Below are 13,238 nucleotides of genomic sequence, written 5' to 3'. Positions count from 1 at the left end.
GAGAACAGATATTTCGGATCCCTTGGAAGACTATAGGGTCAAAGGAAATATCCTCCGATAACAAAGAGAAAGAAGCTTTCTGAGAAACTTCTTTGTGTTCTGTGAAATCATCTCACAAAGTTACAGCTTTCCCCTCAAGAAGCCTTTCGCTAAGACAGTTCTTGTGGAATTGGCAAAGTGATATTTGGAAGCCCATAGAGGGCTATGGTGAAAAAGGAAATATCCTCAGATGAAATCTGGAAAGAAGCTTTCTGAGAAACTGCTTAGTGTTCTGTTAATTCATCTCACAGAGTTACATCTGTATTTCGTGGATCTCTTTGCTAGCCTTATTTCTGTGGAATCTGAGAACAGATATTTCGGATCCCTTGGAAGACTATAGGGCCAAAGGAAATATCCTCCGATAACAAAGAGAAAGAAGCTTTCTGAGAAACTTCTTTGTGTTCTGTGAAATCATCTCACAGAGTTACAGCTTTCCCCTCAAGAAGCCTTTCGCTAAGACAGTTCTTGTGGAATTGGCAAAGTGATATTTGGAAGGCCATGGAGGACTATGGTGAAAAAGGAAATATCCTCCGTTGAAATGTGGAAAGAAGCTTTCTGAGAAACTGCTTACTGTTCTGTTAATTCATCTCACTGAGTTACATCTGTATTTCGTGGATCTCTTTGCTTGCCTTATTTCTGTGGAATCTGAGAACAGATATTTCGGATCCCTTGGAAGACTATAGGGCCAAAGGAAATATCCTCGGATAACAAAGAGAAAGAAGCTTTCTGAGGAAATTCTTTGTGTTCTGTGAAATCATCTCACGGAGTTACAGCATTCCCCTCAAGAAGCCTTTCGCAAAGCCAGTTCTGTGGAACTGGCAAAGTGATATTTGGAAGCCCCTAGAGGGCTATGGTGAAAAAGGAAATATCCTCACATGAAATCTGGAAAGAAGCTTTCTGAGAAACTGCTTAGTGTTCTGTTAATTCATCTCACAGAGTTACATCTGTATTTCGTGGATCTCTTTGCTAGCCTTATTTCTGTGGAATCTGACAACAGATATTTCGGATCCCTTGGAAGACTATAGGGCCAAAGGAAATATCCTCCGATAACAAAGAGAAAGAAGCTTTCTGAGAAACCTCTTTGTGTTCTGTGAAATCATCTCACAGAGTTACAGCTTTCCCCTCAAGAAGCCTTTCGCTAAGACAGTTCTTGTGGAATTGGCAAAGTGATATTTGGAAGCCCATAGAGGGCTATGGTGAAAAAGGAAATATCCTCACATGAAATCTGGAAAGAAGCTTTCTGAGAAACTGCTTAGTGTTCTGTTAATTCATCTCACAGACTTACAACTGTATTTCGTGGATCTCTTTGCTAGCCTTATTTCTGTGGAATCTGAGAACAGATATTTCGGATCCCTTGGAAGACTATAGGGCCAAAGGAAATATCCTCCGATAACAAAGAGAAAGAAGCTTTCTGAGAAACTTCTTTGTGTTCTGTGAAATCATCTCACAGAGTTACAGCTTTCCCCTCAAGAAGCCTTTCGCTAAGACAGTTCTTGTGGAATTGCAAAGTGATATTTGGAAGCCCATAGAGGGCTATGGTGAAAAAGGAAATATCCTCAGATGAAATTTGGAAAGAAACTTTCTCAGAAACTGCTTAGTGTTCTGTTAATTCATCTCACAGAGTTACATCTGTATTTCGTGGATCTCTTTGCTAGCCTTATTTCTGTGGAATCTGAGAACAGATATTTCGGATCCCTTGGAAGACTATAGGGCCAAAGGAAATATCCTCCGATAACAAAGAGAAAGAAGCTTTCTGAGAAACTTCTTTGTGTTCTGTGAAATCATCTCACAGAGTTACAGCTGTCCCCTCAAGAAGCCTTTCGCTAAGACAGTTCTTGTGGAATTGGCAAAGTGATATTTGGAAGCCCATAGAGGGCTATGGTGAAAAAGGAAATATCCTCAGATGAAATCTGGAAAGAAGCTTTCTGAGAAACTGCTTAGTGTTCTGTTAATTCATCTCACAGAGTTACATCTGTATTTCGTGGATCTCTTTGCTTGCCTTATTTCTGTGGAATCTGTGAACAGATATTTCGGATCCCTTGGAAGACTATAGAGCCAAATGAAATATCCTCGGATAACAAAGAGAAAGAAGCTTTCTGAGGAAATTCTTTGTGTTCTGTGAAATCATCTCACAGAGTTACAGCATTCCCCTCAAGAAGCCTTTCGCTAAGCCAGTTCTTGTGGAATTGGCAAAGTGATATTTGGAAGCCCATAGAGGGCTATGGTGAAAAAGGAAACATCCTCACATGAAATCTGGAAAGAAGCTTTCTGAGAAACTGCTTAGTGTTCTGTTAATTCATCTCACAGAGTTACATCTGTATTTCGTGGATCTCTTTGCTAGCCTTATTTCTGTGGAATCTGAGAACAGATATTTCGGATCCCTTGGAAGACTATAGGGTCAAAGGAAATATCCTCCGATAACAAAGAGAAAGAAGCTTTCTGAGAAACTTCTTTGTGTTCTGTGAAATCCTCTCACAGAGTTACAGCTTTCCCCTCAAGAAGCCTTTAGCTAAGACAGTTCTTGTGGAATTGGCAAAGTGATATTTGGAAGCCCGTAGAGGGCTATGGTGAAAAAGGAAATATCCTCACATGAAATCTGGAAAGAAGCTTTCTGAGAAACTGCTTAGTGTTCTGTTAATTCATCTCACAGACTTACATCTGTATTTCGTGGATCTCTTTGCTAGCCTTATTTCTGTGGAATCTGAGAACAGATATTTCGGATCCCTTGGAAGACTATAGGGCCAAAGGAAATATCCTAAGATAACAAAGAGAAAGAAGCTTTCTGAGAAACTTCTTTGTGTTCTGTGAAATCATCTCACAGAGTTACAGCTTTCCCCTCAAGAAGCCTTTCGCTAAGACAGTTCTTGTGGAATTGGCAAAGTGATATTTGGAAGCCCATAGAGGGCTATGGTGAAAAAGGAAATATCCTCAGATGAAATCTGGAAAGAAGTTTTCTGAGAAACTGCTTAGTGTTCTGTTAATTCATCTCACAGAGTTACATCTGTATTTCGTGGATCTCTTTGCTAGCCTTATTTCTGTGGAATCTGAGAACAGATATTTCGGATCCCTTGGAAGACTATAGGGCCAAAGGAAATATCCTCCGATAACAAAGAGAAAGAAGCTTTCTGAGAAACTTCTTTGTGTTCTGTGAAATCATCTCACAGAGTTACAGCTTTCCCCTCAAGAAGCCTTTCTCTAAGACAGTTCTTGTGGAATTGGCAAAGTGATATTTGGAAGGCCATGGAGGACTATGGTGAAAAAGGAAATATCCTCCGTTGAAATGTGGAAAGAAGCTTTCTGAGAAACTGCTTACTGTTCTGTTAATTCATCTCACTGAGTTACATCTGTATTTCGTGGATCTCTTTGCTTGCCTTATTTCTGTGGAATCTGAGAACAGATATTTCGGATCCCTTGGAAGACTATAGGGCCAAAGGAAATATCCTCGGATAACAAAGAGAAAGAAGCTTTCTGAGGAAATTCTTTGTGTTCTGTGAAATCATCTCACGGAGTTACAGCATTCCCCTCAAGAAGCCTTTCGCAAAGCCAGTTCTGTGGAACTGGCAAAGTGATATTTGGAAGCCCCTAGAGGGCTATGGTGAAAAAGGAAATATCCTCACATGAAATCTGGAAAGAAGCTTTCTGAGAAACTGCTTAGTGTTCTGTTAATTCATCTCACAGAGTTACATCTGTATTTCGTGGATCTCTTTGCTAGCCTTATTTCTGTGGAATCTGACAACAGATATTTCGGATCCCTTGGAAGACTATAGGGCCAAAGGAAATATCCTCCGATAACAAAGAGAAAGAAGCTTTCTGAGAAACCTCTTTGTGTTCTGTGAAATCATCTCACAGAGTTACAGCTTTCCCCTCAAGAAGCCTTTCGCTAAGACAGTTCTTGTGGAATTGGCAAAGTGATATTTGGAAGCCCATAGAGGGCTATGGTGAAAAAGGAAATATCCTCACATGAAATCTGGAAAGAAGCTTTCTGAGAAACTGCTTAGTGTTCTGTTAATTCATCTCACAGACTTACAACTGTATTTCGTGGATCTCTTTGCTAGCCTTATTTCTGTGGAATCTGAGAACAGATATTTCGGATCCCTTGGAAGACTATAGGGCCAAAGGAAATATCCTCCGATAACAAAGAGAAAGAAGCTTTCTGAGAAACTTCTTTGTGTTCTGTGAAATCATCTCACAGAGTTACAGCTTTCCCCTCAAGAAGCCTTTCGCTAAGACAGTTCTTGTGGAATTGCAAAGTGATATTTGGAAGCCCATAGAGGGCTATGGTGAAAAAGGAAATATCCTCAGATGAAATTTGGAAAGAAACTTTCTCAGAAACTGCTTAGTGTTCTGTTAATTCATCTCACAGAGTTACATCTGTATTTCGTGGATCTCTTTGCTAGCCTTATTTCTGTGGAATCTGAGAACAGATATTTCGGATCCCTTGGAAGACTATAGGGCCAAAGGAAATATCCTCCGATAACAAAGAGAAAGAAGCTTTCTGAGAAACTTCTTTGTGTTCTGTGAAATCATCTCACAGAGTTACAGCTGTCCCCTCAAGAAGCCTTTCGCTAAGACAGTTCTTGTGGAATTGGCAAAGTGATATTTGGAAGCCCATAGAGGGCTATGGTGAAAAAGGAAATATCCTCAGATGAAATCTGGAAAGAAGCTTTCTGAGAAACTGCTTAGTGTTCTGTTAATTCATCTCACAGAGTTACATCTGTATTTCGTGTATCTCTTTGCTAGCCTTATTTCTGTGGAATCTGAGAACAGATATTTCGGATCCCTTGGAAGACTATAGGGCCAAAGGAAATATCCTCCGATAACAAAGAGAAAGAAGCTTTCTGAGAAACTTCTTTGTGTTCTGTGAAATCATCTCACAGAGTTACAGCTTTCCCCTCAAGAAGCCTTTCGCTAAGACAGTTCTTGTGGAATTGGCAAAGTGATATTTGGAAGCCCATAGAGGACTATGGTGAAAAAGGAAATATCCTCCGTTGAAATGTGGAAAGAAGCTTTCTGAGAAACTGCTTAGTGTTCTGTTAATTCATCTCACAGAGTTACATCTGTATTTCGTGGATCTCTTTGCTTGCCTTATTTCTGTGGAATCTGTGAACAGATATTTCGGATCCCTTGGAAGACTATAGAGCCAAATGAAATATCCTCGGATAACAAAGAGAAAGAAGCTTTCTGAGGAAATTCTTTGTGTTCTGTGAAATCATCTCACAGAGTTACAGCATTCCCCTCAAGAAGCCTTTCGCTAAGCCAGTTCTTGTGGAATTGGCAAAGTGATATTTGGAAGCCCATAGAGGGCTATGGTGAAAAAGGAAATATCCTCAGATGAAATCTGGAAAGAAGCTTTCTGAGAAACTGCTTAGTGTTCTGTTAATTCATCTCACAGAGTTACATCTGTATTTCGTGGATCTCTTTGCTAGCCTTATTTCTGTGGAATCTGAGAACAGATATTTCGGATCCCTTGGAAGACTATAGGGCCAAAGGAAATATCCTAAGATAACAAAGAGAAAGAAGCTTTCTGAGAAACTTCTTTGTGTTCTGTGAAATCATCTCACAGAGTTACAGCTTTCCCCTCAAGAAGCCTTTCGCTAAGACAGTTCTTGTGGAATTGGCAAAGTGATATTTGGAAGCCCATAGAGGGCTATGGTGAAAAAGGAAATATCCTCAGATGAAATCTGGAAAGAAGTTTTCTGAGAAACTGCTTAGTGTTCTGTTAATTCATCTCACAGAGTTACATCTGTATTTCGTGGATCTCTTTGCTAGCCTTATTTCTGTGGAATCTGAGAACAGATATTTCGGATCCCTTGGAAGACTATAGGGCCAAAGGAAATATCCTCCGATAACAAAGAGAAAGAAGCTTTCTGAGAAACTTCTTTGTGTTCTGTGAAATCATCTCACAGAGTTACAGCTTTCCCCTCAAGAAGCCTTTCGCTAAGACAGTTCTTGTGGAATTGGCAAAGTGATATTTGGAAGGCCATGGAGGACTATGGTGAAAAAGGAAATATCCTCCGTTGAAATGTGGAAAGAAGCTTTCTGAGAAACTGCTTACTGTTCTGTTAATTCATCTCACTGAGTTACATCTGTATTTCGTGGATCTCTTTGCTTGCCTTATTTCTGTGGAATCTGAGAACAGATATTTCGGATCCCTTGGAAGACTATAGGGCCAAAGGAAATATCCTCGGATAACAAAGAGAAAGAAGCTTTCTGAGGAAATTCTTTGTGTTCTGTGAAATCATCTCACGGAGTTACAGCATTCCCCTCAAGAAGCCTTTCGCAAAGCCAGTTCTGTGGAACTGGCAAAGTGATATTTGGAAGCCCCTAGAGGGCTATGGTGAAAAAGGAAATATCCTCACATGAAATCTGGAAAGAAGCTTTCTGAGAAACTGCTTAGTGTTCTGTTAATTCATCTCACAGAGTTACATCTGTATTTCGTGGATCTCTTTGCTAGCCTTATTTCTGTGGAATCTGACAACAGATATTTCGGATCCCTTGGAAGACTATAGGGCCAAAGGAAATATCCTCCGATAACAAAGAGAAAGAAGCTTTCTGAGAAACCTCTTTGTGTTCTGTGAAATCATCTCACAGAGTTACAGCTTTCCCCTCAAGAAGCCTTTCGCTAAGACAGTTCTTGTGGAATTGGCAAAGTGATATTTGGAAGCCCATAGAGGGCTATGGTGAAAAAGGAAATATCCTCACATGAAATCTGGAAAGAAGCTTTCTGAGAAACTGCTTAGTGTTCTGTTAATTCATCTCACAGACTTACAACTGTATTTCGTGGATCTCTTTGCTAGCCTTATTTCTGTGGAATCTGAGAACAGATATTTCGGATCCCTTGGAAGACTATAGGGCCAAAGGAAATATCCTCCGATAACAAAGAGAAAGAAGCTTTCTGAGAAACTTCTTTGTGTTCTGTGAAATCATCTCACAGAGTTACAGCTTTCCCCTCAAGAAGCCTTTCGCTAAGACAGTTCTTGTGGAATTGCAAAGTGATATTTGGAAGCCCATAGAGGGCTATGGTGAAAAAGGAAATATCCTCAGATGAAATTTGGAAAGAAACTTTCTCAGAAACTGCTTAGTGTTCTGTTAATTCATCTCACAGAGTTACATCTGTATTTCGTGGATCTCTTTGCTAGCCTTATTTCTGTGGAATCTGAGAACAGATATTTCGGATCCCTTGGAAGACTATAGGGCCAAAGGAAATATCCTCCGATAACAAAGAGAAAGAAGCTTTCTGAGAAACTTCTTTGTGTTCTGTGAAATCATCTCACAGAGTTACAGCTGTCCCCTCAAGAAGCCTTTCGCTAAGACAGTTCTTGTGGAATTGGCAAAGTGATATTTGGAAGCCCATAGAGGGCTATGGTGAAAAAGGAAATATCCTCAGATGAAATCTGGAAAGAAGCTTTCTGAGAAACTGCTTAGTGTTCTGTTAATTCATCTCACAGAGTTACATCTGTATTTCGTGTATCTCTTTGCTAGCCTTATTTCTGTGGAATCTGAGAACAGATATTTCGGATCCCTTGGAAGACTATAGGGCCAAAGGAAATATCCTCCGATAACAAAGAGAAAGAAGCTTTCTGAGAAACTTCTTTGTGTTCTGTGAAATCATCTCACAGAGTTACAGCTTTCCCCTCAAGAAGCCTTTCGCTAAGACAGTTCTTGTGGAATTGGCAAAGTGATATTTGGAAGCCCATAGAGGACTATGGTGAAAAAGGAAATATCCTCCGTTGAAATGTGGAAAGAAGCTTTCTGAGAAACTGCTTAGTGTTCTGTTAATTCATCTCACAGAGTTACATCTGTATTTCGTGGATCTCTTTGCTTGCCTTATTTCTGTGGAATCTGTGAACAGATATTTCGGATCCCTTGGAAGACTATAGAGCCAAATGAAATATCCTCGGATAACAAAGAGAAAGAAGCTTTCTGAGGAAATTCTTTGTGTTCTGTGAAATCATCTCACAGAGTTACAGCATTCCCCTCAAGAAGCCTTTCGCTAAGCCAGTTCTTGTGGAATTGGCAAAGTGATATTTGGAAGCCCATAAAGGGCTATGGTGAAAAAGGAAATATCCTCACATGAAATCTGGAAAGAAGCTTTCTGAGAAACTGCTTAGTGTTCTGTTAATTCATCTCACAGAGTTACATCTGTATTTCGTGGATCTCTTTGCTAGCCTTATTTCTGTGGAATCTGAGAACAGATATTTCGGATCCCTTGGAAGACTATAGGGTCAAAGGAAATATCCTCCGATAACAAAGAGAAAGAAGCTTTCTGAGAAACTTCTTTGTGTTCTGTGAAATCCTCTCACAGAGTTACAGCTTTCCCCTCAAGAAGCCTTTCGCTAAGACAGTTCTTGTGGAATTGGCAAAGTGATATTTGGAAGCCCGTAGAGGGCTATGGTGAAAAAGGAAATATCCTCACATGAAATCTGGAAAGAAGCTTTCTGAGAAACTGCTTAGTGTTCTGTTAATTCATCTCACAGACTTACATCTGTATTTCGTGGATCTCTTTGCTAGCCTTATTTCTGTGGAATCTGAGAACAGATATTTCGGATCCCTTGGAAGACTATAGGGCCAAAGGAAATATCCTAAGATAACAAAGAGAAAGAAGCTTTCTGAGAAACTTCTTTGTGTTCTGTGAAATCATCTCACAGAGTTACAGCTTTCCCCTCAAGAAGCCTTTCGCTAAGACAGTTCTTGTGGAATTGGCAAAGTGATATTTGGAAGCCCATAGAGGGCTATGGTGAAAAAGGAAATATCCTCAGATGAAATCTGGAAAGAAGTTTTCTGAGAAACTGCTTAGTGTTCTGTTAATTCATCTCACAGACTTACATCTGTATTTCGTGGATCTCTTTGCTAGCCTTATTTCTGTGGAATCTGAGAACAGATATTTCGGATCCCTTGGAAGACTATAGGGCCAAAGGAAATATCCTCCGATAACCAAGAGAAAGAAGCTTTCTGAGAAACTTCTTTGTGTTCTGTGAAATCATCTCACAGAGTTACAGCTTTCCCCTCAAGAAGCCTTTCGCTAAGACAGTTCTTGTGGAATTGGCAAAGTGATATTTGGAAGCCCATAGAGGGCTATGGTGAAAAAGGAAATATCCTCCGATGAAATGTGGAAAGAAGCTTTCTGAGAAACTGCTTAGTGTTCTGTTAATTCATCTCCCAGAGTTACATCTGTATTTCGTGGATCTCTTTGCTCGCCTTATTTCTGTGGAATCTGAGAACAGATATTTCGGATCCCTTGGAAGACTATAGGGCCAAAGGAAATATCCTCCGATAACCAAGAGAAAGAAGCTTTCCGAGAAACTTCTTTGTGTTCTGTGAAATCATCTCACAGAGTTACAGCTTTCCCCTCAAGAAGCCTTTCGCTAAGACAGTTCTTGTGGAATTGGCAAAGTGATATTTGGAAGCCCATAGAGGGCTATGGTGAAAAAGGAAATATCCTCAGATGAAATCTGGAAAGAAGCTTTCTGAGAAACTGCTTAGTGTTCTGTTAATTCATCTCCCAGAGTTACATCTGTATTTCGTGGATCTCTTTGCTAGCCTTATTTCTGTGGAATCTGAGAACAGATATTTCGGAACCCTTGGAAGACTATAGGGCCAAAGGAAATATCCTCCGATAACAAAGAGAAAGAAGCTTTCTGAGAAACTTCTTTGTGTTCTGTGAAATCATCTCACAGAGTTACAGCATTCCCCTCAAGAAGCCTTTCGCTAAGACAGTTCTTGTGGAATTGGCAAAGTGATATTTGGAAGCCCATAGAGGGCTATGGTGAAAAAGAAAATATCCTCAGATGAAATCTGGAAAGAAGCTTTCTGAGAAACTGCTTAGTGTTCTGTTAATTCATCTCATAGAGTTACATCTGTATTTCGTGGATCTCTTTGCTAGCCTTATTTCTGTGGAATCTGAGAACAGATATTTCGGATCCCTTGGAAGACTATAGGGCCAAAGGAAATATCCTCCGATAACAAAGATAAAGAAGCTTTCTGAGAAACTTCTTTGTGTTCTGTGAAACCATCTCACAGAGTTACAGCTTTCCCCTCAAGAAGCCTTTCTGTAAGACAGTTCTTGTGGAATTGGAAAAGTGATATTTGGAAGCCCATAGAGGGCTATGGTGAAAAAGGAAATATCCTCCGATGAAATCTGGAAAGAAGCTTTCTGAGAAACTGCTTAGTGTTCTGTTAATTCATCTCACAGAGTTACATCTGTATTTCGTGGATCTCTTTGCTAGCCTTATTTCTGTGGTATCTGAGAACAGATATTTCGGATCCCTTGGAAGACTATAGGGCCAAAGGAAATATCCTCCGATAACAAACAGAAAGAAGCTTTCTGAGAAACTTCTTTGTGTTCTGTGAAATCATCTCACAGAGTTACAGCTTTCCCCTCAAGAAGCCTTTCGCTAAGACAGTTCTTGTGGAATTGGCAAAGTGATATTTGGAAGCCCATAGAGGGCTATGGTGAAAAAGGAAATATCCTCACATGAAATCTGGAAAGAAGCTTTCTGAGAAACTGCTTAGTGTTCTGTTAATTCATCTCACAGAGTTACATCTGTATTTCGTGGATCTCTTTGCTAGCCTTATTTCTGTGGAATCTGAGAACAGATATTTCGGATCCCTTGGAAGACTATAGGGCCAAAGGAAATATCCTGCGATAACAAAGAGAAAGAAGCTTTCTGAGGAAATTCTTTGTGTTCTGTGAAATCATCTCACAGAGTTACAGCTTTCCCGTCAAGAAGCCTTTCGCTAAGACAGTTCTTGTGGAATTGGCAAAGTGATATTTGGAAGCCCATAGAGGGCTATGGTGAAAAAGGAAATATCCTCAGATGAAATGTGGAAAGAAGCTTTCTGATAAACTGCTTAGTGTTCTGTTAATTCATCTCACATAGTTATATCTGTATTTCGTGGATCTCTTTGCTAGCATTATTTCTGTGGAATCTGAGAACAGATATTTCGGATCCCTTGGAAGACTATAGGGCCAAAGGAAATATCCTCCGATAACAAAGAGAAAGAAGCTTTCTGAGAAACTTCTTTGTGTTCTGTGAAATCATCTCACAGAGTTACAGCTTTCCCCTCAAGAAGCCTTTCGCTAAGACAGTTCTTGTGGAATTGGCAAAGTGATATTTGGAAGCCCATAGAGGGCTATGGTGAAAAAGGAAATATCCTCAGATGAAATCTGGAAAGAAGCTTTCTGAGAAACTGCTTAGTGTTCTGTTAATTCATCTCACAGAGTTACATCTGTATTTCGTGGATCTCTTTGCTAGCCTTATTTCTGTGGAATCTGAGAACAGATATTTCGGATCCCTTGGAAGACTATAGGGCCAAAGGAAATATCCTCCGATAACAAAGAGAAAGAAGCTTTCTGAGAAACTTCTTTGTGTTCCGTGAAATCATCTCACAGAGTTACAGCTTTCCCCTCAAGAAGCCTTTCGCTAAGACAGTTCTTGTGGAATTGGCAAAGTGATATTTGGAAGCCCATAGAGGGCTATGGTGAAAAAGGAAATATCCTCAGATGAAATATGGAAAGAAGCTTTCTGAGAAACTGCTTAGTGTTCTGTTAATTCATCTCACAGAGTTACATCTGTTTTTCGTGGATCTCTTTGCTAGCCTTATTTCTGTGGAATCTGAGAACAGATATTTCGGATCCCTTGGAAGACTATAGGGCCAAAGGAAATATCCTCTGATAACAAACAGAAAGAAGCTTTCTGAGAAACTTCTTTGTGTTCCGTGAAATCATCTCACAGAGTTACAGCTTTCCCCTCAAGAAGCCTTTCGCTAAGACAGTTCTTGTGGAATTGGCAAAGTGATATTTGGAAGCCACTAGGGGGCTATGGTGAAAAAGGAAATATCCTCACATGAAATCTGGAATGAAGCTTTCTGAGAAACTGCTTAGTGTTCTGTTAATTCATCTCACAGAGTTACATCTGTATTTCGTGGATCTCTTTGCTAGCCTTATTTCTGTGGTATCTGAGAACAGATATTTCGGATCCCTTGGAAGACTATAGGGCCAAAGGAAATATCCTCCGATAACAAAGAGAAAGAAGCTTTCTGAGAAACTTCTTTGTGTTCTGTGAAATCATCTCACAGAGTTACAGCTTTCCCCTCAAGAAGCCTTTCGCTAAGACACTTCTTGTGGAATTGGCAAAGTGATATTTGGAAGCCCATAGAGGGCTATGGTGAAAAAGGAAATATCCTCCGATGAAATCTGGAAAGAAGCTTTCTGAGAAACTGCTTAGTGTTCTGTTAATTCATCTCACAGAGTTACATCTGTATTTCGTGGATCTCTTTGCTAGCCTTATTTCTGTGGAATCTGAGAACAGATATTTCGGATCCCTTGGAAGACTATAGGGCCAAAGGAAATATCCTCCGATAACAAAGAGAAAGAAGCTTTCTGAGAAACTTCTTTGTGTTCTGTGAAATCATCTCACAGAGTTACAGCTTTCCCCTCAAGAAGCCTTTCGCTAAGACAGTTCTTGTGGAATTGGCAAAGTGATATTTGGAAGCCCATAGAGGGCTATGGTGAAAAAGGAAATATCCTCAGATGAAATGTGGAAAGAAGCTTTCTGAGAAACTGCTTAGTGTTCTGTTAATTCATCTCACAGAGTTACATCTGTATTTCGTGGGTCTCTTTGCTAGCCTTATTTCTGTGGAATCTGAGAACAGATATTTCGGATCCCTTGGAAGACTATAGGGCCAAAGGAAATATCCTCCGATAACAAAGAGAAAGAAGCTTTCTGAGAAACTTCTTTGTGTTCTGTGAAATCATTTCACAGAGTTACAGCTTTCCCCTCAAGAAGCCTTTCGCTAAGACAGTTCTTGTGGAATTGGCAAAGTGACATTTGGAAGCCCATAGAGGGCTATCGTGAAAAAGGAAATATCCTCAGATGAAATCTGGAAAGAAGCTTTCTGAGAAACTGCTTAGTGTTCTGTTAATTCATCTCACAGAGTTACATCTGTATTTCGTGGATCTCTTTGCTAGCCTTATTTCTGTGGAATCTGAGAACAGATATTTCGGATCCCTTGGAAGACTATAGGGCCAAAGGAAATATCCTCCGATAACAAAGAGAAAGAAGCTTTCTGAGGAAATTCTTTGTGTTCCGTGAAATCATCTCACAGAGTTACAGCATTCACCTCAAGAAGCCTTTCGCTAAGACAGTTCTTGTGGAATTGGCAAAGTGATATTTGGAAGCCCATAGAGGGCTATGGTG

This window comes from Macaca nemestrina, chromosome 13 (genome assembly GCF_043159975.1).
Source record: "Macaca nemestrina isolate mMacNem1 chromosome 13, mMacNem.hap1, whole genome shotgun sequence".
In the NCBI taxonomy this organism is placed as follows: Eukaryota; Metazoa; Chordata; class Mammalia; order Primates; family Cercopithecidae; genus Macaca; species Macaca nemestrina.
The sequence above is the reverse complement of the archived record's forward strand: the minus strand, read 5'-3'. Positions refer to the sequence as shown.